The 26,346-nt window shown below is 42.6% G+C and overlaps 1 long non-coding RNA gene across 1 annotated transcript; it reads left to right on the top strand.

Annotated features, from left to right (window-relative positions):
- The first annotated feature begins 5,891 nt into the window (after positions 1-5,891).
- Positions 5,892-9,038, top strand: LOC128787838 (uncharacterized). Its single transcript, XR_008430870.1, has 2 exons — positions 5,892-6,008; positions 7,768-9,038. It is a non-coding gene; the product is annotated as an uncharacterized LOC128787838 (long non-coding RNA).
- Positions 9,039-26,346: the final 17,308 nt, after the last annotated feature.

A 26,346-nucleotide genomic window follows, 5' to 3' on the forward strand; every position in this document is an offset into this window, starting at 1 on the left:
GAGAGATGCGGAGCGAGAGCGGGAGGGATGCGGAGCGGGAGCGGTGCGGAGCGGGGGGGATGCGGAGCAGGAGAGATGCGGAGCGAGAGCGGGAGGGATGCGGAGCGGGAGCGGTGCGGAGCGGGAGGTAATGCGGAGCAGGAGGGATGCGGAGCGGGAGGGATGCGGAGCGGAGAGGGAGGAAGGGACGCAGAGGCGGCCGAGGTGGCTCCGTCCCCTCGCAGTAACCCGTGCCCGTAACCCGTGCCCGGCGCGGTGCCCGAGAGGAAGGCACGCAGCCCTGTAATTCGGCGGTGCCGCAGCCTTTAATTATGCGGGACAGCTGCTGTTCACTTGCGTGGATTCTGGGGAAGCGCTCGCTAGCGGGCCCGGCCAAGGCTGCCCCGCAGTTTATTTTAACATCTCGCTCCCTCTCCTTCCCTCAGTGCTGCCCACCAGTAGCGGCCTGTGCAGAGCCAGCCTCTCCCGTCCCGACACGTGTGACAGAAGTGACAGCACGGCTGCTGCCCCATCAGACTGCTTTCCAGTAGCTCCAACTTCCTACTCAGCTTTTCCTCCCGACTTCCGCACTTGGCTTATGGCAAAAGTAAGTGTTGTTATTTCAATTTGCAAATGGGCAGAACGAATCGTGCAAATACATCAGCCTCTGCAAGAGGCTCGTGTCAGAGCCAGGGATCAACTTCTGCAATGATGGGACCGAATTCACCAGACAGCTCTTACTTCCTTGTTTATTAAACTATCCAGTAATATAAAGATGCATTAGTAACAGATGTGAACCAGAGCTGGAAAGCACTTAAAGTTCAGTGGATGTTCCTTCTCTGTTTCTGTTCCAACTCAGATCTGAATGAGATACCAGATGAGTAAAAGAAAAACTCTCTCGCTGTCTTCCTTCATGGAAAATTAAATATAAGTTGGACTGGAAAAGATCTTCCATGGTCCGAGTCTTTCTACAGGAGCAAGATAAGTGTTTAGGGGGCAGGGTGGCAGTCCTGAGGAGAAATGAGAACCTAATTCCCTCTAAGTGCCAGTTGGAGGCACTCAGGAGCAGATCTCAAAATAGTTGCATTGCAGAGCATGGAAAGGCAAAAAAAATTAGAAGGCAGATATAAAGTAGTAGTGTGGTTTATGCTTTACTTCTTAAAAGCAAAGGCTTTAAGCCTGCTCTCACTGCTTGGTTTGCATAATTTAGAGGGATTCGTTTTTTCCACCCTCCTAAGAGAACAACTGATGTGTATTTTGCATCTGGGGAAATGTGTGTTAGTCTCAAGGCCTGACATTTGTTTTGTGTCTATGGAATTCACCCTGCATGGGGCTGTCAAATTAAATACGATAAGTGGCTTTTCCAAAACAGCAGATAATTTATTGGGCATTAAAATCCCAGGGGCCGTGCAGTCAGCTTGTGCTGAGGTCTCTTATTGGTGAAGAATTCAGTAAACACTAATCCTGGACACAGGCAAAGGTTTCAGAGGGTTGAGACACAAGACTGGTCCAGGAGTGCTCCAATTACTGTTTGTTTTCTGTGTACTCACTGTGTTTCATAATGCTGATGAGGCTTTGGGGGTTTTTTTCCTACCCCAAATGGATTTTGAAAACCTCAGTCTTTCATCCCGTAGTTCAAAGGCCACCTTGCTTTGTCATAAGCAATGGTTTTTCGGTCGTAGTGGCTGACACAGTGTATTTTGTCTATGGTTTTGCCATCTGTGCTGATCAAAAAATGTTACCCTGGCACCGGTATTGAGATCAATGAGTGAAGTCCATCATGTGGCTGAAGGATGGGGCAGGCTCCTTTTCTGCCTTTCCATTTTATGAACATCTGAGAGAAGGGAAGCCGTGCTGGGGTCTGATCCCTGGTGGTCTGTGTGCTGTCAGTCTGAATTCAGCCTCATCCAGCAGAAAATGTGGAGAACACTCTTTCCCATCCATCACAGCCAAGTGTCTTGGATTTCTCCCTTCTGCCTCTTGCTGAGTTTCATATAGTGTTTCAGAGCTTAATTAATTTTTGAAAATAGCATTTTGGTATATTTAAAGATATTATTCTTGTTTTACCAGGAGGAAGAGTCATCCCAGCACAAGAAGATAGCTGTCTTATGGGAATTACTGGCTGAAATGAAGTGCACTCCTCTTGGTACACTCCTTTTCTGCAGCTGTGGGGGACAGCTCTAGTTTAGCTCCCTCTTATCCAGACCTGACTGCACCCCTTTTTGCTTAGGAAGATGACACCAGTGCTGCACAACAAGAATTTTGGTTTATTTACTGTCTACCCTGTTGTCAGAGCTTTGGACTGCAGTCTGAGCTCTGGACTACCCTTCTTCACCAGAACACTTTGATGGCTGAGGAGCAGATAATGAAATAGGAGCGTGAGCAGCTTGAAATGCCAATGAAGCCACATGTTCTTAAGTCAAAACAGGATGCTGTTTCAGGATTGGTTAACAGAGGTCCATCCAAGCAGTTACAGTTGACAGAAGCATTTTAGAAAGCCTCACCATTTCAAATACCACTAAATACTTTATGGGCTTAAAAATATATCCAGGTGCTGCCAAAGGCCAGAGAGTTCTTTCTGCCTGGTCTGGAGGTGCTACTTTTTTAAATTCTATTGGCTTATTTTTTCATCCTGGGTGCTTCTGGTGTGTTTTCTGAAGGTGTCCTTTTTTTTTTTGAAAGCTAGTGGCGTTTGATTCCTGAAAGGTGGCAGAGAGGACTGGTGTGATGCTGCAGGCCTGGGAGCTAACACGTGACGGAGACGTGAGCAGGAAAGGAGCTGAAGTTGTGGGTTGTTGGTTCTTTGGTGGTGTTGTTTTTTTTGGGTTTGTTTTTTTTTTTTTTTCCTTTTGAAGCTGAAAATCCCAATTTTGTAGGTTTCAACAACTTCCAAAACGAGATTTGGGCACGGGGTTTGTTGAGATTCATGAGAGATGAAAAACAAGACAAGGATTTCAGAAGGTCATTTAGGAGTCTCTGAATCCTGTGGAACTGTGTGGCAGTTCATCTCCTGAGCACCTCTGTGCAGCTCAGTCCAAGTGTACAAACTGTAGAGCAGATGGTGCCACGGGTGGCAGGGACGAGAGAGCAGACTCCCGTGGGACAATTCCTGCAGTAGGGAAGGGGCTGTTGGACTCAGGGCTGCTGTCCTGGCTGCTGTTGTAGAGAACAGCCCAGATCTGCCGTGAGGATTGGTCTAGAGCAGAGCACATCTGGTCTAAAAGAGCATTAAAAAGCAAAACAGTGACTTGGTTTATTTGTCATCCTTCCTTCGAGCCCTTCTGCTGGGAGCTGAGATGATACTTGATAACCAGTAGGAAAACTACCAGATAAATAGCATGTTAACACTATGTTTGCAGCTACTATTAAAGGTTCACAGGGAAGGATTCAGATTGTTTTCTTAATTTTCAGAGAATATCTTCCAAATGTTTTTGTGTTGGCTCTCAGCAATGTACATAAATCTGCTCAGTTACAGTAATCTAGCACAGTGAAAAATAATGCAACTTTGTCATTAAATTATGGATAAACTTTGCTGTTCGTTTGGCTTGTAGTCAATGTGAAGTATTGCTGGTTTAAATTAATATTGCATTTTCTCTTATTTTCCCTGGTAGTTTATGAAATGCTGATTTTATAGTTATGTGTTTTCTTGAGTGTAAGCTAAGCATTTATAACTTCTTTTCTGCTCCACTTTTTCCTCAATATATAGAAGAAAAATCAAAAATGCAATGCAGGCTTTATTCTTTAGAAGTGTTTATTTCTAATGGAATAAATAAGACCACAACCCTGTGAGTATTTGTTTGTGTTTAACCTTACCTGGACAGGCTTAATGGAGTGGCCAGAGGAGGCACAGCTTCCCCATCAGTACCACTTGAAGGTGCTCTGTGGAGCCACCTGCAGAACCCAGGCTTCAGAATTTGTCCCGTTTGGCTCTGTGAGGTGCCAAAACAGGGCACAGGAGATGAACATGGGATGCTCTTGACAGCACGGGGTGGATCTCACACGGGCAAATGCCTCTGTCCTAATGCAGACCTTCTGTCTCAGCAGGCATTTGGCACATTTGTGCAGAGAGAGAAATACACAGCTCAGGTTTCTTGCAGTAGCAGATTTTTATCAGGTATGTTTAACAGTGATGCAGGAGCCAAGCTGAGAGGCACAGCTCAGTAGCAGCTCCTGCCAAGTAGAGGAGCGAGGTATCAGCTCATGTTTTATAACACATGGCCAGCAGATACACTTCATATTGCCCCAGTTAAAATTCTGCTAGCCTTTGTTTCTTCTCACCCTTGAACAGGTTGTGTCCTGAGAGTCTGCCCTTACAAATGGGCAAGCTGAGAGTCCCCACCCATGGCCATAGAGCTGTGACAGCTCTGATCCCATCACAGGGATGGATGTATGCTGTTTTTTGGTTTGCTTTGTGTTTAGGGTTTGCTCTTCTGGTATTGTTATTTCTCTCTCCACACTTAGACCACAGAGAGATTGTTTAATAGGTTTTTGTTAATGTAAATTTAATTGATGTATTATCAAAAAGAAAGCAGGGTGACTGTAACTCTCTTCCATGTATTTTGTAATGATTAAATATCTACTTACTGTAAACCTGAACAAGTTCAGTTTCTGCACCAAAGTAAATTTAAACTAAAAATTAAATCACCTACAAAATGGTCTGCAAATGGGCTAGAACTCTTCTCCTAGAGAGATTTGTGTTATGGTTTTAATAAAGTACACTTCTAGAATTAAAACCCACTGGAAACAAACGCAACAAATTTTGCAACAAAAGTACAATCCCAGCGGTTATTAATGAATGAGTTACACTGGTGTGTCATCCTAATTTCTTACAGATGTGTTCATGTTCTTTGAAAGCACCAGTGGAAATTGTCATAAATTCATTTGCCGTTCGCACTAATGAATGCTAGCCCTTACTCTTCCTCAGTGGTATTATGATTGCAATCTGGATTGCTGTAGGGACCCCACTGTCATTCATCATTGCTTCAGTGTTCAAATCCTCTGGTGGAACCAGATATTGGTGTCGACAACATCTGGAGTTTTATGTCTCTCATCTTTTTTCTACCTCCTTCCTTCTGTTTAATCAAGAGAACGGGAAGGGGAAATCGCTGCCGTTGTTAATGTCTTCAAGACCCCGAGTGGTTGCTGGGAGTTCGGAGCGCCCTGGAGGGAGGGGACACAGGTCTGTCCAAGGAGGTGAGCCTGAGGAGCAGCTGCTTACAGCTCACTGCAGTGCCAGTCCTCGTGGCAGGCCTGGAGGGGCAGGAGGGCACTTTTCCATCATCCATTCTGGATCCAAGCAGTGGCTTTGACAGGGCTTGGCCCTTGGTGAGGATATTCCCCGTTTCCTTCTCTGGGACCATTTCATATTCTGTAAAACAGCTCTGTACTTGTAACAAGGGGAGACATAGGTGGATGTGGATTTTAAACAGGAATCTTTATCTATGCCTGATCACATCCTGGCTTCTTTCCTACCCAAATCCTTCAGATGCAAGTCCACTCTCAGGGCCAGGGTTTAAATGAGCTCAGGAATGCACTGCCAGGTAAATCTTGAGTGTGGGGTGCTCCTTAGCTTAGGGTGGGTGTGCTTGCCCTTACAGTGTGTGACAATCCACTGCTTTGTGGGAGTGTGACCTTGGCCCAAGAGACACTTTGATGTTTATAAATTCTCCAGAGATGTGCTTTCCCCTGTCCCATCTGCTGTGCTTGGGAGGGGCTCACATAAAGATAATTCATCATCCTCCTTTGAGTCTAGCCCTTAAAATTCCTCCTTGCCATAAAACCTCACATCAACTTGATAAATGTTTGTCTGCAAATGTATTATGACCACTGCCTATTGTGCTAAGGAATATTTTACAATCTTTGTCCTTCTCCATCTATCCAAATCCACCAGCTGTCTTCCAGGGCTGGGAGTGTGTTGTGGTGGGGAACCAACCTTTGTGCAGCCAAGTGCTCTGCAGCTGGAATGGCCCCTGTGCAATTCATGTCACTGGGATGGTGACACTTCTTCTAAACACCCTGAAGGAAAAGTAGTAAGTACACTTTTCAGTCAAGGACTGGGTGATCTGCTGTCCATGAGTCCTGCAAACTGAAATCTGATTCACTGTTGGGGGCTGTTGGGGGCTAAATGATTTCTTCTCTCCTTCCCTGTGTGCTTGGAGTATGTAATTTTTCCTTAAAGTATATTCCTTCTCTTTGGTGCTGTTTTAGAGAATGATGCACTGGGATTTATATTGCCAATTTTCTCCACAATATTTTCTAAAAGAAAAAACCAACCATTGGAATAGTTGACATGTTAGTGTCATCCAAATACTTTCTTAGAACTATCCCTAAATTTATTATGTGTAAGGTGATCAAGGAATGTAGGAGCCTCAGACTCCTCTCTGTCCAGGGCACAGCTGGTGAAGGTAATCAGCTCTTCCAGAATTAGGAAAGAGCTGTAGCTGGTAACAGATGCTGAGCGTTTCTGTGCTGCTCTGTGACTGCAGGACATGAGGTGATGGTGCTGGTGGATCGTCCCTCCTCATCTGGAAATCATTATTGCTGATTAGTCTAGCTTTTGGGTACTAATTACTGTTCTCATATTCCCTGTCAGAGTTTCTGGGAACTGGTCTCTGAGACTTTGTATATGCCCTGGAAGTTTGAGGCATCAACAAAGACCTTTAGGCACCATTTGTACATGAAGGATTAATAAACCAACATAAAAGTTTCTTAGGACAGAATGAGAGAAGCAGTCAGAGCTTCCCTCCAATGAAAGAGAAGAAAATGTTAAAAAATTGATGTTACAAGTCCCAGTTTCCCAGCATGTTATCCTGTGAGGTGGAGAAACTCTGAAAAGACCTATTTTAAAAGGCAGCTAGTAGTGCCAGGTTTTCAGAATCTTTTAAGCACATGTTGAATTTGAAGGGTTCAATAAAAAGCAGTAATTAAAACTGCAGAAAAAAAAAACCCTAAGGTTAAGTCTCTAGTCCTTTACCCAGGGTTCCCATCTTCATAGAAACACAAAACCCATGGAAAACAGTGTAACATTTTTATGGAGATTAACTAAATAAGCAGTCACTAGTTTATTTAAACTGTTCATTATTTCAGTATCCACTGATGGTAAGATTGCAGGAACACAATGAAGTGTACTCCTTAAGAAACACTATTCTCTAATGCCTCTGCTATACCCTTAATTAGTAGGGCATCATCCATAGTAAAATGTATTTTTAAAATTCATTAAATGTTTTGGGATGTAGTTGGGGAAAAGATTAAAAGAATAAATGTTCCATTTTGAAATACTTAGAGGTAGTACTTAAAATTAGTTGAATTTATTTTTTTGTTTTGGCTTCAGTTAGAAATATAAATTCTACAGGAAATTTATCATTTAGAGCAATGAATATAGCTGCCATATTCTTGCATGGTTAAAGAACATGCTGTCCAATGGTACATTGTTTTTTTATTTGTTACTTGAATGTTCTCTCTCAGGAATGAAATAACACTTTTTCTCCAGTCACACAAGATTGCTGTTCAGCCTCTTAACACATACAGGTGCAGAGCAAATGGGCACTGGGAAAGAATATATCAAATGAAATAGCTCAATTATAAGAATTTTATAATATTTTGGCTGGTGTGGATGAAATTTATTCCAAACTGTGAAATCTTAAAAAAAAAAAAAAGACCAGTACCTTTCCACAGTCAAGATGATTTCTGTTTATATATTCTATTTCCATCTGGTAAAGGACAGAGTTCATCTGAAGAATATCCTTGTAGAAAAGGATGAAAGGTTAAGACTTTTCTGTTGTTTTCCAGACTGAAACACCAAAACAGCAGCTCACTGCTGACCTTGAGCCAAAACAAGGAGATGAACGAGGGGATGGCTCTTTTTGGTGAAGTAACACGGGTGAATAGAGCAGAAATGGTTTCAGGTGTTTCTACTCACAAAAGTTCATCCATTGCAAACACAAAAATCTTGGTAAAAAAGTGTTGAAAGGTATTTGCATTCCAAATTTTTTGATGTATGTTTAGGAAGTCTTTAAGAGGTCATGATATTAATGAAGAATTCTTAAGAGCATTTCCTGAGTTCTCTGTTGCTTTTGAGAACATCAGCTCTTGCCTAAAGTGACTGTTAATTGGATCAGTATTTGTCTTGTATCAGTGGTTTAATGAATGGATGTGGAATCTGATGTCTCTCATAGGAGGCTGATGTTCAGATTCAGTGTTTTGTAAATACAGCTTCTGTGTTAGAGGTTTCCTAGAGGCAGCCAAACTGGGGGGCCCCATCCCATCCATCTGCCTGTGGGGTGGATGTGGGTCTGTGTGCAGGCTGCTTTATGATGTTTCCTCTCCTGATTCAGTCAGCAAACAGGCTGAGAGGCCAGCCTGAGTAAAGGTTTAATGTGGAGAGTGTTTGTAACCAGCGTCCCCGTGCTGGGTGTGACTGCTCTCCGTGTTCTGTTCAAAACAGCCAGGGCTGGCTGGGCTGTTTCATTTGCCTTTCAAAGCCATTTAATGCACATCCACTCCAAGGGCTGAGCTAATTTTCTGCAGTCCATGCAGTTACTTCTAACTCCATCCTCTCTGTCTCTGAAGGCATCTTGGAGGCTCCAGTGTTTCAGTTAAACCTAACAATCTGCTGCTGATATGATCTACTTCCAACAGCCCTTCTCACCCAGCTGGAGACTGGTCAAGGCATCCTACCTCTGCTTACAGTCAAAGTCACCTGTTTTGCTGAGATGCACTGAGTTTAACACACTCCTCCTCTTTTTTTTTTTCTTTTTTTTTTTTTTCCCATTGGCTGTGAAGTGATTTTAGGTAAGTAGCTTAGATGGAACCATTTACTCTTGATCAAATGAGTCCTATTTCCAGCTGAAGTGTTGAAGGCTTCATTCTCAAGGTCCATCCCTATTTCCCAAGAAGTGACTGTCCTGCAGCTGGAGGTGTGGGACTCCCCTCCAGCAGTTCAAACTGGCATTCCTATTCTCTGTGATGTAACCTAGCAGGAAAGTTTGTGGCTTTCATTCTTGTTTTTACAGAAGATAAGAAATCTATTAAAATTGCATATATTATGGTACAATCTTGTATGCACGTTTGCTCTATGGATAATTTTTTGCTCTCCAGACCACAACAGAAGCATTCTGAAAAGCTTCATAGGTGTCACTCCTAAGAGTTTTTCACTCAACAAACCTTGTCTCAACTCCCGGTTTTGTCTTCCTCCCACTTTTACAACCCAGACCTTTTACAGCCACTTTAATTGTGAGCTATGGTCTGTCTGGCTTTATTATAGGATCTGAGGCAATCACCATCATCACCTGCAGCTAAATAAAGGGCTTGACTGCACTTTCTCTTGAGCCTGAATGGGGCAGACAGCTTGGCTTTAAGGAGGTTCCCTGATATCCCCCTGACAACCACGACCCTTTCACTGAAATGACCATCCCCAGAGGCACACAGCTATTGAACGTGGGGCTCGGCGTGGCACCTCCTAAAAGGCACAGGCTGAATGCAGAAATTTGAATTACTAGGCTGACTTTCAAGTAAAACAAAGATAAAAACCCTTTCAGGTTTTCAAGGCGTGCCATGGGGAGAGGAACGTGTTTTGTCTTTTTTAAGGCAGGCAGCGTGTGCATTCCATGACCCTGTGCCATCTGCATCATTAAGCCACCTTCTTCCATGATTTATGGAAATCTTACAAGGACCAAAACTCTGCTAACTATCCAGCCAAACTAAAAATAACCTCTGAAAATAATCCAGTGTAAAAATGTTTGCCTCCAAGAGAGAAAGCAATTTATTCTTTACAACCCTTCTACTGTGTTAAAACTCTGATTAAATTTCTGGTTACTGATGGTACCAAGAAATTTAAAGCTACTAATTGCTTGCAAGCTTCTTCTGAATGATAATTAGAGAAACCTGGTGTAGGTGCTGCTTTGAGCTATTAAAATGTTGTTAGATTAATGTTATGGAAGAAACATAGCTCTTAAGAATAGACTATTTATGCATTGAAATTTCCTTAATGGGGTGCAAATTTATCTTTCATTTGTACCAAGTGTTGAACACTCATCCTATATTTTGAAGTATTTTCCTGATTTTGTTCATTTTTCACAGAACTAATTGGAAGGGTGTGTTAAGAGATCAAAAATCTGCAGAGCTAAACTACCACTAGCAGCAGGACTGTTCATCAAATCCTGCTTTCCATGTATTCCAGCTAGAAATGACACATTTTAACTGCCCTGGAAACAACCAAAAACTGGGGACGTGGTTTCATAATGTTGGAAGGCTTTTATTTAAGGAAAGGAGACTCACCTGAGTGCTGCTCTGTGGTCAGTGGAGAAAAGGGAGGAGTCCTGCAGGTAACTCAGGACACCTGCAGAGCCTGATTTCTGGTTTAACTGCAGCCAGTCCTGATCTCTGCTTATCAAGGGAATTTGGAATTAATGCCTTTGCCTGTTAAGACTCATAACTCCCTTAGGTGTCTTCCCACTCCCGTGCCAGGTAAGGAGATGGTATGTAGGGATGCTGACTTGTAGAAACATTTATTAGTGGCTGCATCAACCACAAATTGTTGTTACACACGAGCTCTGAATTGATTGAGAAAGGTTCATTGAGTGCTCTGCGTGGTATAAGGCTTTGAAATGTGACAGCCAGCCAGTTTCTGGCACAGGGAGGAAACTTCTAGAAAGAGACCTTACCAAAACTCTTGGAAAAGTTTTATTTAATGCATAGGAGAAACAGAACAACAACAACAGAAAATCCCACCCAAAAATAGACCATTAGTAGCTTCTTTGTAATGTGTTTGGTTTCAAACTGCTGAGAGAGTAAAACAGCATTGGAGCTCTGCAGCCAAATCATAATAAGAAATGTTTTATTTCTGCTGTGTAGGACAGTGATGCTGCTTGAGTGAGCATTTCCAAAAAGAAGCAGAATCTTCAGGCCTTACAGTTGCCCAGTTTAACACTTGAATTCTGAACAGTTTTATCAATTAATTGGGAATATCTGAAAAAAGTGCTGGAAACATTTGTTTGCAATAGGGTTTGACTGATTGGGTTTGAATTATACTTACTAAAGACATCTCTCTGTTTGATGCTCTTGTTCTCAGACAGCAACTTTCACATTTAAGCGCCACCTTTAAAGCCAAGGTCCTGTGCAAGGATGCCAACCTAATTCATGAGTTATTCCACATCGTGTTGTGTCCTCCTACCCCTGAGCACACTGGAGCTGGTCTGACCCTGCAGCTCAGCAGGGCTGGACCCCCAAAGTCAGCACTGGGTGCTGCAGGCTTGGCTTAAAGGGGAAAAATACTGCCATGAGGACAGTCAGACCTTGGAAAGGGCTACCAGGCAGCTGTGGCCTCTGTTCTTGCAAGCCTTTAGCAGCCAGCTGAAGAAGCAGTGGGCAGACAGGGCTGAGCCTGCTTCCAGCAGGAGCCCGAGCTGGAGCATCTGCTGAGGTGGCACCCAACCCGAATTATTCCAGGATTTATGGTCTGAGCTTGAATTTGGTGTATTTCAATGCCTTTATGTAATTATTTTTTATAAAGCGGCATGTTTACATGAGTTGACTGCAGTGACAATATTCAATAATTATGATAATTGTGTTGTTAAAAAGAGGTCATGCTTTCTGGCAGGAATACACAAAAACATTTTTTATAGATTCCTAAAGATAGCACTTTTTGCCATAAGGCTTACTTTGTTTATGCCTAGGAAAATTTTCCCACCCATTGCTAATGACAGACTAAGATAATGGCCTATAAATGGAGTAAAGAATTAAATCATAAAAAATAATTAAAATAATTGCAGCATAGTTACTTAGAATAAAAGCCTTTTTAAAATTTTCCTCTTCAAAAAGTAGAAATGTCTGAAACCAGGGGTATATTTGTTACAGAAGAAGAGTAGGCTGGAGTAGAAACTGCACAATTCAGATATCACATAAAAGTTTTGCTTTCCAACATTCACCCACTTGTTGAGGCATGTTGAGCTCAAAGCTTCTCGTTTATGTAACAATATTTTCATTTTTCTTTCAGATGGAAGAACAATTGCTGCTATTTTAAAAGGATGTGTTTTCAGTTTTGGCCACTGATCCTTCAAAACAGGTAATTACTCGAATGCATCCTAAGTTGTCCATTTCTCCATTGTTGAAAAATAACTAACTCATTGTTCCTGTGGCTGTTCTGAACACCTGAATGGCAGAATTGAAGGCTTTGAAAATGTGGAGAGTCCAATGTTTTTCAAAGATTAGAAAAATATACTTTTTTACGTTGCAGAAAGGATGGATTGTTGCAGTTTTGAAATCCCTCAACAACAGCAATAACAGGGAGACTCTTTCAGTGGCTGAATATAACTGAATATTTTTTTACATTTTTGTAATGCAAAAATAGATTTTATGCATGTTGAAGGTTGAGCTAATACATTTATTGGGAATACAGGTAAATCATGGCAAAGTGGAAAAAACAGAAGGCAGTTTTATTCACCAATAGAATTTATCTCTCCGATATTTCTTGGTTTGACTTTTACTAAGTAGAATCAACGTCAGTTACAAAAATGAATGAACTGTATTTTGTCCTCTGTGAAAAATCTCAACTTCAAGGAAATTTTTTAAGGCTAAGGCTTGACCAAGGAAGAACTGTCTGAGGAGTTCTGTGTTCCAAAGGGCCAGCAGTGTGTGCGTGCATTTTCCAGCAGGTTTGTGGCAGGCCATGGGCGATGTCCCTTTGTTGTAAACTCATGCTCACTTCTGCCTTCAATGAAAAGGCACCAAACTCTTTTCCTTGTATGACCAAGCTCAGGCAGACTGCAGAAATGTGCTGAAAATGGGTTCTCTGAAGTGTCAAAAGCCTGTAGTATTTTTAGTTCTGTGACTTCACAACCCATGGGATTTCTGGCTTTACTTCACCTTGGTAAGCATGAGCACATGGTATTTTCTCTCTATGGGATCCTTGTGTGGGCCTGGGAGTTCTTGCTGCATGGAGATTTTTCCCTGCACAAGCTGCAAGTCTTGTGCAAAGCAGCTTGCTGGGGAAGGGGTTTGTGGCTCCCAGTGTCTCCTGTGCAGCCCAGAAAAGCTGCAGAAATAAGGGAGAGGCTCCCATTGTGCCATCCCAGATCATGTGGGGAAGGGGACTGTGTGAGCACACACCCAGGCTGGGCTTGAGGCAGATGGGATGAATTTTGACCTGGATTTGAGAAGGGGATTGTGTGGGCACACACACAGAGGTTGTGTTTGATGGCAGACTGAATTCTGACCTGGATTCAGGTATTTTACAGCTGTGCTGCTCCTTAGAGCTGCAGCTAGAGCTGACTGGCAAGGAATATGAAATGCAGTCCTGGAGCTGTGGTCTTTGCCAATAGGCAAGTTTTGCTGGTTACTTAGAGCCTTAATTAATCCTAAAGGCTTCAGGGGCCAGCTGTTGGGAGGGAGGTGCTCCTTAGGTGGATTATCTGAAACATTGTCCTTCAGGGTGAGGCTTGGTGGAAAAGGCTGAGTCCCAGGGGGAAAATAATCATTTGCATCATGTAATTAAGGAATGTATCACTGAAGGTGAATTATGGAGGCTTTTGGGTAGATTAAACCTGGAATTTTGTATTGTGTGTGGTGTTCTTGTGTTGCTTCTTTTTTTTTTTTTTAATGTAATGTGCTTAAACAGATCCATCCATCACAAGATAAATATTTGATCTGAAACTGTACAGAAGAGACTAATATTGCAATGCCTTCTAAGCAGAGAGATAATTCGGGTAGGTTTGGGAACTGCAGCTGCTGTGAAAGGCAGCAGCTTTCCTTGTAGGAGTTGCATGCAGTGAAGGTGCCACAAGTGTTCTGTAACATTCACCTATAGGGAGGGACATAAAGACAAATAGATTTTTAATGACAGTACTTAAAAAGACACTACTAGAATTTCAGTTTTCTAAGTATTTTTTTAAAATCCATTCTTTACTTTCTGCTTAAATTAGGCTACACCCAGACTCCAGAACCTGGAAATAGTCTTTAGGTCCAGATGTATTTTGACATAAGTCAAGGTGAGAGCCCAGTGTGCACCAGAAGACAAAGTCTGCCTTGCTTTCCACCCAAAGGCACCTGGGAGCCATCTGGCAGCAGCACCAAGGGTATCTTCTCCTATCTCCACCAGGAATGTAAATGTAGGCAGCTCTCCTGGGCCCTGCCTCAAGCAGGGACTTGTGCTGGCAGTGGATATTCAGGATTATTCAGGATAATAACTATTATATATTCAGGATATATTGTTCTTGTGCTGATCTGCAGGGGGATGCTCTCAAGGTACACCTATTCCCTGACCAGCCCAGCTTGCTTTTCTTGCTGAAGGCTGCCTCACTGCATGTCTTAGTTAAAACATACCCTGAAGGAACAGCTCACACAAGATTGTATTAATATTGACAATAAAAAATTAACATGCATCCTGGCCTTGATTTCTACCAAAGCAGATTTTGTTTGAGGGATCATGTGTAGCAGTCCTTATTAGATTTAGCCAGAAGCATTCTTTCCTCACAGAAATATGTGCCTAAATACACTTGCTCCATAGCCACCTGGGCTTTTCTTGGGATGATCAAATCATAACTCTTTCAAAAAGAGCAACTAAGAGCTCAAAATATTGAAGAAAATCAGGATTCGTTGTTTACTACATTTGAAGCAGTTTGTATCTTTAATAAAAATACCAAATATTGAAAATTCTGGCACTTTTATTGAGATGAAAGTAGGAGCAATCTGCTTAGGATGATTTGCCTTATAGTGAACTTGAACTGGTACTGTTGTTTACTAGATTAGACAAGATGCATTTCAGGTGGTAAATAAAGAATGGAGCTTTTGCCAGATGATTCATTTTTCCTAGATCATGACTGACCTTGAAAGGATTTGCTTGGCTTCTTATGTAGTTTCTCAGTTACGTGGCCTGAGATGGGCTTTGGCCAGCTGTGGCAAGCACATTTCTCTCTCTCTCAGGATTTTTTATTGAGGTGCACAGAGAGAAATGTGCTTGCCACAGCCAGCTTTGCCACGAGATGTGATTCCTTTCTACTGCTCTGTTTAACTGCAATAATTGCTGTGAGCTGAAAATCCACTCACATGCTGAAGTTAGACTGAGCTTCCATCAGAGCTATGGAGAGAAACTCCATGGAAGTCAAGAGATTGCTCTTGATCACTCATTCTGCATCCTTTTGGCAAGGCAGGGACAGAGCAGGCTTTGCCCATCAACACGCAATAAATTGGTGTCAATGGTATTACTCAGGAAATTCTGTCAAATCACTGTAAACTGAAAAAAAATTCACAGTGAAATTGAATGGGAATTGAAGTCTAGAGCAATGTCAAGGGCTCACTCTGATATGTTTTGAAATCAATTAGAACAAAGGAAACCAAAATTTTCCAACACCTCACCCACATAAATGAGAATTTATTCCCTGGCATGCCACAGATTTTTGCCTCAGCGATTTTTGCCAGAAATGTTGTTAATTTGTTTTTTAAACTCGCTACATCTAAAAAATTAATCATCACCCTTAAACATGCAGGCCTCTAAATCTTACTGGAATAATGGTTTTTAATTCCCTTGCTCTCTTCCTTCTTTGGGCACTCTTGGTTGATGTTATCAGGAAGAGCTTGTGATTATCTGGTTGGCAAAGATCTTGTGCTTCTTTCATTCTTATCACAAAGAGGATAAAAATGATACTTTGGTACAGTTTTATGCAAGTGGGGAAGAGTTTTTTCCTAGTGACCAGCTGTCTGAAACCAGCAGTGCATAGACACGTCCATTCACCCAGATAATCATTTTCCCAGATTTGATTTAAGAGACTTCATTGAAGTTATTATGCTCATGTAAGAGAGTAACAATATATGAGTGAGCCAGGCCTTAGGCCTTGATTTTCCTCCAAAAGATGAAAGCAAATAAAGAATTTCAGAGAGCAAAACAATGGGTAAAAAAGCCTGGAACTGAACCAATTCTGCAGGGAGATTTAGGAATTAATCCTGGGAAGAAAAACCTGCTCTGGCCCTGATCCAAAACAAGTCTTAACTCCAACTCCATCAGCAGTTTCACTGAAGACTAATGTCTGTCCAAGTGCTTTGTAGTCTGGGGGCAGAATATCAGTAATTTGCAAGTCTAAGCCCTCAAGGAACTGATCTTGGTCAAGTGGTAAGGACTGGTAGTGAGTCCTACTGAAAGAAATAGCTTTACTATTATTTAAACATTTTCAACTGTCTCTTTCCTTTTTTCCTCAATAAAATAATTTCAAAATAGGCTTTGAAATAATGCAATGTTTTTGAGAACTATGTTTTTGTTGTTGTTGTTGTTGTGTGTTTTTTTTTTTTTTGGGTGGGAATTTTTTTTTTTTTTTTTGTCCTCAAATCTGCTATCCAAATTTGTTAGGTCAAAATTGAGAATCAGAAATCAGGCTTGTTAGAATGCTAGAATGCCTCCACCTTTGTCCCCTGGTTGTTGCTTTGATTTTTTCTCCAATAAATACCTCTGCTGTTCATCTGGTTATTTGATACCACTCTTGTGTTTGCACAGTTCAGTGGTACACGTGTATAAATGGTATATGTAGTATATTCCTATTATTTGCTGTCAGCATACTGATGCAGCCTATACCGTTACCCATTTTTTGCAGATTGCTGCTCCTTAAACCAAAATCTTTACTGAACCATTTAAAATAATATTCGTTCCATGGTTCCCACTCTTTTCAGGTAGACAAAAGAGCAGTATTTTGGCTGTGGAGGGGAAAAGGCAGCATCTGAATGGTGAATTTCTTTTCATAAGGCAAGTATGCCTGTGGCAGCATCAGTGGAGATGGAAACAGACTGCAGATTAGTGCTTGGCACGGGATGTGGGCTGGGTGAGGTGGGAGGGCAGAGCTGGCCAGCCTGGCCAGGGTGACACCGAGGGCACTGCTTGGGGAGCCTGGATTTGCAGCTGGGTGGCCACCTCTGCCTGTGGCGTCCCTCCCTGAGCCAGGCTGTGTTTCAGCCAGGGCACAGACTCAGTGTCCCCCCAGCCCCGGACAGAGGTGCTGGCAGAGGCTCCTGGGCTGCAGGGTGACCCTGGGCTGGGCTCTCAGTGGTTTTGGGTCCTGTAGGGCCAGTCATGTCTGCAGCTCTCTGTAGGGCTGTCACCCTGGTTATCAAGAGTTTTCTAAAGCCTTCTGAGTTGACATTCTTGTAGAGAACTTACCCACACAACTTTCTGTAAACAACCTATTGTTTTGCATTCTTTCATAGAGGCTGAGAAATTTGATGTACAGGTAGTTTGTCCAGTGTCCTTGGAGAGGTGGCACGTTCACCCTCCAATCCTCTGGCACCTTTTGAGAACTATAAAAGATTGGGGTCAGAAAAAATAAATTAGTCTCTTCATCCTGACCAAGGCTGTGGTGCGTCGTTTTTCCTTGTGTCATCTGGTGACATAGGGCTGCTGTGTTTTGGGTTCTGCGTGTTCTTTTCAAACTAAATGTGATAAAAAAGTTCTTTATAAGGAGTGATTTGTGCAAATAACCCAGGACTCCATAGCTCATACATGGGTCAGAGCTCAGTTTCAGTTTTGAGCTCACACTCACTGGCTTACAGGGAGCTGCTTTAGATCACCTCATGCTTCCCAAGATGTGCATTAGCATCCAATGTTTGCTTTTGGGTTGGTTTTTTTTTTGTTGTTTTCTTGGATGTTTGGATCTGGGACTGTGGTTTGTATGATTTGAGAGATGATAGTCACATCCAGACATAGAGCTTAAATGTAGATTTAATCTGAGCTCTCTGTAGTTACAAACACAAGAGAAACAGGGAGTAAAGAAAGTCACTAAATTTCTCAGTGTTCATGTTCAGTTTCACTTGTGTTTGGACAGATTTGAAATAATTTTCAAGTTATTTAAACAGACCATCTCCTTTATGTCTTAATTTCAACTGGACCTCTTTCTAAGCAGGTCTTTTTAAAAGTGCTGCTATAAACCAGTTATAAATTACTGCTGTGATGCAGGAGTTCCTGATTCAGAATCTATGGCTTCTGGTATTTTGCCATTTCCACTGGATGATTTATTGGCTAGTCATTTAGATGGTTAAGAGGAAGACAGGAATGAAAGTGACTGCAGATGGTCCCCAAGCTGCTGGAGTGCCACATCCAGATTTCCCAGAGGCCTCCAGCTGTTTAAATTCTCATTATGCAAAGCAAGGGTTGCCCCAGAATTAACTTTTACTGCAAGCCCCCCACCAAGGCTTTGACCACCCAAATGCCTACAAAGAAAACTTCCACAGTATCCTGCCTCATTTTCCTTTATGCCACACTTCATTTTGTGGGGTAAATAAGCCCTGGATAGCAAAAAATCAGCAAGAGTCCTTTTGCCTACACCCCACATAGGAATCATCTAACCTTAATCTGGAAGATGTGCTTTTGGAGTTCAACCAAGCTGGTAGTGGTCCTTCTACATTTGCTTGTCCTTAAGAAAATGCAGTTCATGCCCTTTCCCACTGAGTAAATGGTTCTAATTATCTGAAACTTTTTTTTTTTTTCCCCAGTATTTAATCACTGGCTTCCAAAAAGCCTGGACTTGGAACGGAGTCTTAAAACTCTGCATGACCACAGGAGTTTAGCTCTTATCTGACTTAATCTTGCCCACCTCAGGGATAATTTACAGCTATTTGATCTGTTGAATAAAATACATTCAAGGTTATTGACCTCTAGTCCCACTTGCTCACACAGGATATTCCAGGGTTGCTTTAGCTCAAGTGAGCAATAATATTTTCTAAAAGTAGCCCCAGTGAAACTTGTAGGACTGGCTACTTGTTTAGGAAAGTCATTTTTACTGTGTGAAAGTACCAAAGTTGAACTTCTGATAATGCTGCTTCCTTGATAAAGACTTGCTCTACAGCTGGTAAAAGAAAATAAAATAATGAAACTCCCCATTAGAGCCAGTATCATTAACAGCATTCCTAAAAAAGGAAATCTACACTTATCTGAAAAATCTGAGGGTTTTTATAGGGCTTAAGAAGACTGCAGGATTCACATAGATCATCCTGCAACTTTTACCTCCTGTTCAGGACAGGAGAATCCTCAGGCAAACACTGGGGTACAGTGTGCACTTCTGTGCTCCAGGAGTGGCTGCCTCCCAGTGCTCTGATGGCTTTGGGCAAGCTGGGGTTAATTCCCTCTGCAGTGAGGGGAAAAGGGGTGGCCTCGTGGGTGTCTAGGTTTGAGGTTGCTCTTCACACTGCACAAGTCCCAAAAGAGAAAGGTGCTGTCTCAGGGAGCAATCTGGTTTGCTGGTTGGTTGGGTTTTTTGTTCCTTTCTGCTGTTAATGGAAAGTTAACTCGGATGGACTTATGAAGATGAAAGTGCAATTAGGGGTTTAATCCGTGCCCACATCTGAGAAACCGTGTGGAACCAGTGAGGAGGAGCTGTACAGCCACATGTGCTCCCTAAGCCTGGTGCAGATAGTGGCTCCTTGGCTGGGACCGTGTGACCTTTTAAAGGCTTGTAATGCAGAGAGGAAGAAATGTCTCCTGACTGCAAAAGCCTAGTTTACCCTTTCAGCCTTTGATAAATTAACTGCTTTGTTAAAGTGACAGTTCACCCTGTTTGAATGCCAGCAAAGGCAAAAAATGTCAGCGTGCCTGCCTGGCATAAAGCATGGAAGCAAACCACATGCCTCTGTTCCCCCCTGGCTCACTAAATCCACAGAAATGCAGGATTTGGAATAGATGTAGGAATGTATTGGATGCAGCATCAAAGCATTGTCTTGATCACCATCATCCATTCACAATCTTGCAGGGTGTAGTAATGCATATTTTCTTGCTTATTCTTAGATTTGTAGCTTGACCCATGAGAATGGTTTTAACTCTTGCTGGGATGGGGGAGCAGACAGGCTGCACTCCAGCTTTGATATATGAGCTGATTAGAGCTTCTGGCAGCCTCCAGGACAGGGTTTCTCAGCAGCAAGTTCTCCAGAGGGTTTCTGAGGGTGGGATTACTGCTAAGGTTTTGTTTTTTTTTTCCCTTGATCACAGTTCTGCTGGTAGTAAAGCGTGTGAAACAAAAGTCCAAATGTTGGCATATTCTCCTGTGGGTTAGCAATGCTCACGGTGGATAATTTCCAGATCTGAAATAAGCTACACAGTGATATTCTTTTCAGCTGCTGCACCCAGCTGAAGCATAATCAGTGATTTCTAGTCCAGTGATTAATGCTTCTGTACTGCTCTTCCCATGCTCATACTAATTAATGTAAAAAGAAAAAAAAAAGCATAGAAGCTATGTGATTGTTCTTCTATAAAAACAGATTATCAAGAATTAAGAAATCAGGAATTCCTACTCCCTCAAATGCCTGAATTAGAAGCATGGTCATTTTTCAGCTCTGATACAGTGTTTGTAGAAAGTTTAGCAGCTGAATTTCTTCCAAAAATGCTGATTCTCTCCAATGATAAAAGAAGAATCCTCCTATGCCTAGGTTCTTAAATTCAATGCTTAAATTTGGATGGGTTTAGTTATTCCCCTCACAACTGCTGGCACCTTCTAGGGCTTGCTTCTATTCCTCAAGAGCTTTGAAATCTGTGATAGAAATATAATTAGTTTCTTTTTCTTTCTCACCCTGTTTTGAAGGACAAGGACCTTACTGTTGTACTCTGGTAAACTGGGAGACTATCAAGAAAGAGTATGTTCCAGACAGTTTAAAATAGATTCAAAATAACCAAAATACAGGAGTTGCAGCCTTTTACCAGCCCTCTTCACTGCACATGTAATATTAGGCTTAAGGGGATTATAAAAGGGACTAAGATTTTAAAATAATCTTTTGCTCCCTGCAGTAGTAAATCACCATCTGTGAGCACTGGCTTCACTCTAGTGCTTCCACTGAAGAAGGTGAGAATTTCTTTCTCTGATCTAGCTGAGTAAGAGAGCTGGGGTCTGAGATGTGTGTGATCCTTGTGGCTTCCAGAGGAGATGCCACAGCTGAGCAAAAGCTCCTTTCCCCCTCATGGCTGTATATTTCTCATTACAATAGAGTGCCAAAATTCATTCTGGAATTCCCACTCGTCACCTTCCCTTGCTGCTGTCCTCAGAGTCCTTGATGATGATGTCTAGGGGGACTTAGCATCTGCCACCTTCCTGTCCGTGGAGAGAAAAGAAAAGGAAGGGAAATTATATTCTCTTCCTTGTAGCAGTACTTACAGTGTTGAGGCTCCTGGAATAAATTCTTGGCCCGAAGGAGTCTTGAATGTACTGAGCATGGAGTGGCAATTTGCACCTCCTTTGAGCCTGTCGAGGTCGGCCAGGTATTGGCTACAGAAAGCATCAGGTAGAGAATCCAGTGAAATGTAATACTTCCGAAATTCTATCGCTCCACAAAACCCACCTGGGAAACCTGTAAATGACGGAAGATTAAGCACAAGTACCAAGAAAGTAGAAGTGAATTTAACCCTGGAATGCATCTCGGGGCGAGTGCCCAGTGCAGGATGAAAATAAACAAGGAGTGATGCGGGAAATGGAAGGTGGGAGCAAGGAGACAGCGGTGCTACATCCCCGGGGCACGCTGGAGCACAGTCCTCAGAACCAGATCCAACATTGCCACCTGCGGGTGGCTGTGGCGAGGAGCGGGGGGCCAGGGCAGCGCTCCGGGAGAGGAGGTGGGAGCGCAGCGGCGAGCCCTGGGACGGCGCTGGCCAGCCCCGGGCAGCGATCCCGCTCTCCGAACGCGAAATGTGCTGCTGCTGCCCTGCCGTGGGGCGCTGGCCATCGAAACCCCTCCCCTTGTAGAACACCACTCTCGCTGACTTTGGAGACGGGAATCATTAATCAGAGTGGTGGAATCGTTGAACCAGTTAGGCTGGAAAAGACCTTTAAGATCACTGACTCCAACCATTAGCCCAGCAGCGTCAAACCCACCTCTAAACCGTGTCCCCAGGTGCCTCACCTACGTGGCCTTTAAATCCCTCCTCCCTGGGCAGCCTGTTCTAGAGCTTGACAACCTTTTCCATAATGGAATCTTTCCTAATACCCAATCTAAACCTCCCCTGGCACAGCCTGGGGAGGCTGTTTCCTCTTGTCCCCTGGACCAGAGGGGGAAGAGATTGACCTCCACCTGGGCTACAACATTCTTTAGGGTGGTTTGGGAGAGCGAGAAGGTTCTCCCTGAGTCTCCTTTTCTCTTCATTTCCCTGCTCAGGTCAGATAGCAGCACTGGTGATCCAGCTAAATTTCTCTTTGTCACTGAGTATTTGGAGTCACACACTTTTGCAATGTTGGTTTCTCAGTAGCTCCACCAACTTCCTTGGGTTATACTTGCAGGGAATTTTGGCTTCAGGTGAGTTACATCAGAAAATAGTTTGTCATTTACTGGCAGGTCTCTGGTTGAGTGCAGTCACTGACCGTTATTAAAAATTATATTCAAGGGGAACCTTTATTTTAGCAAAGGGCGAATTTAGCTGATGTATATTTAGTCAGTAGTATTGCATTTAAATGCACATTTTAAATAAATATTTCAGTTTCTTCATAGTTTCATGCACTAATCATATATTCTGATTGTGTTACATGCATTAGTTTTGTGACTTCATTCTTAAAAATGAAACACAACAGCAAACAGTAAAATAAAATTGTTATAAACCAAAAGTGCTTTACTGGTATATATTAGATACAGGTAGGTAAAAGACTTGGTATTTGTTTATGCCTACAAAAAGGCCAAAGTCAGAGGATAATGATGCATTTAAATTCTCCACGGAATGGGCACAATTGAATTAGCTTGTTCAGGGTTCTGTTTATGCAGGTGCTGGCTTAGAGAGAGAGGCACTAGATGATCCATCTGTAGTATCCTGCTTCTTTCCAGAAGCTTCTCTTCCATCCATGGGGAGTGCAGAGACATTAATAATGTGCTGATTACACTGGATCTGTGCGTTCTGTGGAGATGGGCTGAGAGAGTTGGGGTTGTTCAGCCCAACAACTCAGAGAAGGCTCTGGGGAGAGCTTGCAACACCTTCCTGTTGGAAACAGGGAATTTATGTATTTATAAAGGACCTACAGGAAAGCTGGAGAGGGCAAGAGGGGCAATTGAGCAATATAGACTGCTGGTGGCTTTGAATTGTGGGAGGGTAGATTAGCTATAGGAAGACACTGTGTCCTGTGAGGGAGGTGAGGCACTGGCACAGGTTGCCCAGAGAAGCTGTGGACTCCTCATCTCTGGGAGTGTCCAAGGCATGGTCTGATGGGGCCCTGAGCAAGCTGGAAAGTGTGGAAAGAATCCCTGCCCATGGCAAGGGTGTGGGAGCAACCTGACCTTCAAGGTCCCTTCCACCCCAAAGGGTTCTACGATTGCGCGACTTTCAGCTGAGGATCTGGTACCTGGCACAAACACCCGTGTGTTGCTTTGTTCTTTTCTCTCTCCGAGTTCCTTGTTTTTGCCCGGTTACAGTTTCCCAGAGCGCTGGCCAGGCGCTACCGGGAGCCGCTGGAGAGAGAGAGAGGCAACAAACACCTTTGTGGGTTCGTCTGATACGGACAGAGCTGTTTAGAGAGCGCGAGCAAGACTGGGATAAAGAGACTCAAGAGATTGGACACTTGTTGTGCAATCCAAAGTAGGTTGTATTTGCTCGAACGCTGCACGTACAAGTGACCACGATCAGGGGTCCAGACAAAGGTTTTATAGGGGAAAATAAGAGATAAGGCGAGACCAATAGAACAATGCCCAGTGTGAATACATTATAGGTAAAATCCAATGGGAATAACTCCAGGGGGAAGGATGAATACACGTAAAAATACAGAATAGAAACTCCAGCTTTAGGTTTAGGAAACAGAAACTCCCATCTCAAATTCACAAAGCCCTTTTGCTCCGTTTGCGTAGTTGCGCACTGCAACATCCGTGCTGCTGGGCAAGTGTTTTCCTGGCCAGGTTGTTCTGGAAGGAGCGGATGAAGCTGATGGAAAGCTCGCAGAGCTTGTGGCCTGGCTGCAGGCTGACAAGTGGCCAGCTGCAGCAGGAGAGCTGCTGGGGTGAAAGGTGGCCAATGCCTCTCTGCCAGGGAGCACTGCAAAAACAACCCCAGAGACCTTGGAGCATTACACACACGTTGCTCTTCTGGGAAAAATGAAAGCAGAACTTTTCATGTGGATTTCTCCACCTTCAGAAGCTTGAAAGCTGGGGGGTTTTAACACATCCTTGCTCATGGAACATTGAGTTTGTAGGTTATGCTAAATGAAATTACTGCTCTTTAAACTATCAAATGCAATGTGTTGTGAAAAACATGTACTTCAAGTAATTGTTCTGGAATATAACTGTGTGGGACAAAATAAGAATTATCTGAAAATAATTGAATTATTTTCAGAATTATTACAGAATTATTATATTACTATATAATGATTATTACTGAAATAACCCTTTTGAAATAATTGAGACCCTCAGAATTATGTCATGTTCCTCTTTATTCTCTCTGGCTTGTTTTACAATCATGACATTTGTATTCTCTCTGGGACTTGATATATTTCTTGTCTAATTGTAGAGCAAAGGCATCAGATTGACTTAGGCTTTATCATTTGAAGGTTCCTATCAGATTTTAGGGTTTTTTAGAATTGGGCTGGAACTTCTTATCTCTCTTGACTTCTGTCTTCCCCCATGGAAGGCCCTGGTGTATTCACAGCCTCGTTACCCCAGCCCAGGCCAAGGAGAAGCAAATGGGGCCAGGCTGTTGCTTCAGCCTCTGCTTTAGAGTTTTGCTGCTTCTGCATCCTGTGAATTGTGATATTTAAACCTCTGCTGGCCAGAAATCCCCAGTCTTTCCAGAATGAATGCAGATCATAGAAGGGAAGGGAAGGGTAGGATGCCTTTGAATGTTTTTAAGCTTTGCTGAGGACATCTGGCCTGTGGTGATTTGCTTAGAAGAGGATTAATTGTAATGCAAACTCAGGAAGAATGGGGATCCTTTAATGACAAGTGTCAAGTATACAGGATGTGTACTGTGTATAAGAGCCAGTGGAATCAAAACAGAATTAGAAAAGCTTTCTAGAATCTCCCTGATGCTTCAAAATGCTTCAGAGAAATCCATTATGCTTGGAAAATTTCCCCAGCAGGAATTCTTCGTGTCCTCAATGTCTTCCATTTTAATTAATAAGTTGTTTGGGGTCCAAAGTTGCAGCAGATGAGGTGAAGGCTGGGCTGTGATTTCCTTGTGCACAGAAGTGCTTTGCACTAATGCAAAACGCAGCAATTGGGCTGGTTTGTGTCAAATGAGAGTGTTGGGGCCGTGTAATTAAATTCTGACTACTTTGTTGCAGACAGACATTTATATGGAGCCACAACCTGATCCCTGCGGGTGAACATTTGCAGCCCTAAAGCCTTCCAGACTGAGGAAGGGCTCAGAGAGAGCCTGGGCATGTCCTGGTGAGCTGGAGGCTGCTGCAGAGACACCCAAACCAGCAGAGCTCCCAGCCAGTGGGAATCTGCACTGCAGGAATCAGGCTTTCCAGCACGGCTCCGAATGCAGCCCAGAGCTGGTTCGTTCATTTTTGTGGCCAAGGTGCTCAGGTTAATAAACCTGCCCCAGGTCTTTGGTTGTGGTCCTCCAGATACACATGGGGACAGAGTAATAAATAAACCAGAGCTGTCATGGGTTTTCTGGAGGGTGATGCTGGACCAATTCAATTTTCTAATAACAACAGAACTCACTGGTTTTGAAAATGAGATGCTGAGAATGGAAAATTGCTACTTTCAGAATAACGTGGAGGCCAACTATTACAATCTTCATGTGAAATAAATATTGGATACCCATAAATAAGTCATGTTAGACTCAGAAATGTTAGAAGACTTTGGCTTTTTGTTCTTAGAATGTGCTTTTGTAGAGCATCAGACAGGAAAGCTGCAGTATATATCTTAAAATTTATTTTCCCATTCCCAAATATTTAAGTATTTTTTTTCCATTCCCTCTAGAAATTTATTGAGAGTATGAGCTTAAATGCAAAGGCTGTCAAGAAAGTCACTGTGTGGTCAGAAGTGCCAGGGAGAGAGCCCTGTCTGGCAACAGGAACTTAATTTTCTGAAAGTCTGTGTGTGAAGGAGTTTCAGAACAGCCTAGTTCCTTCTTTTTTTTTTTTTTTTTTTCTTTTTTTTTTTTTAATTTTTAATTTTTTTAAATTTTTTTTTATTTCTGTAACTTACTACTTGTGAGACCCAGAGCCACAATCAAATAAAACTGTCAATTTCCTAAGACAGAACCCCCAAGAGGCAGGAGAGGGATAAAAATGTTTTTACTTGGTAGTAGTATTTATTGGATTGCTTACTGCTTCAGATTGAGGCTTGCTTCCAAACAAAACATGAATTTAACATGGCAAGTGTTAAATGAAACAAGATTAAAATAATAATAAAAAAAAATAACAACTTGAGCGTTTTTTTTTTCAGGCAATTGCATGAATTTACTATAAATTTGTGACTCACATCAGCCGATAAAGA

The sequence above is a fragment of the Vidua chalybeata genome, chromosome 5 (assembly GCF_026979565.1).
Source record: "Vidua chalybeata isolate OUT-0048 chromosome 5, bVidCha1 merged haplotype, whole genome shotgun sequence".
NCBI classification, from domain to species: Eukaryota; Metazoa; Chordata; class Aves; order Passeriformes; family Viduidae; genus Vidua; species Vidua chalybeata.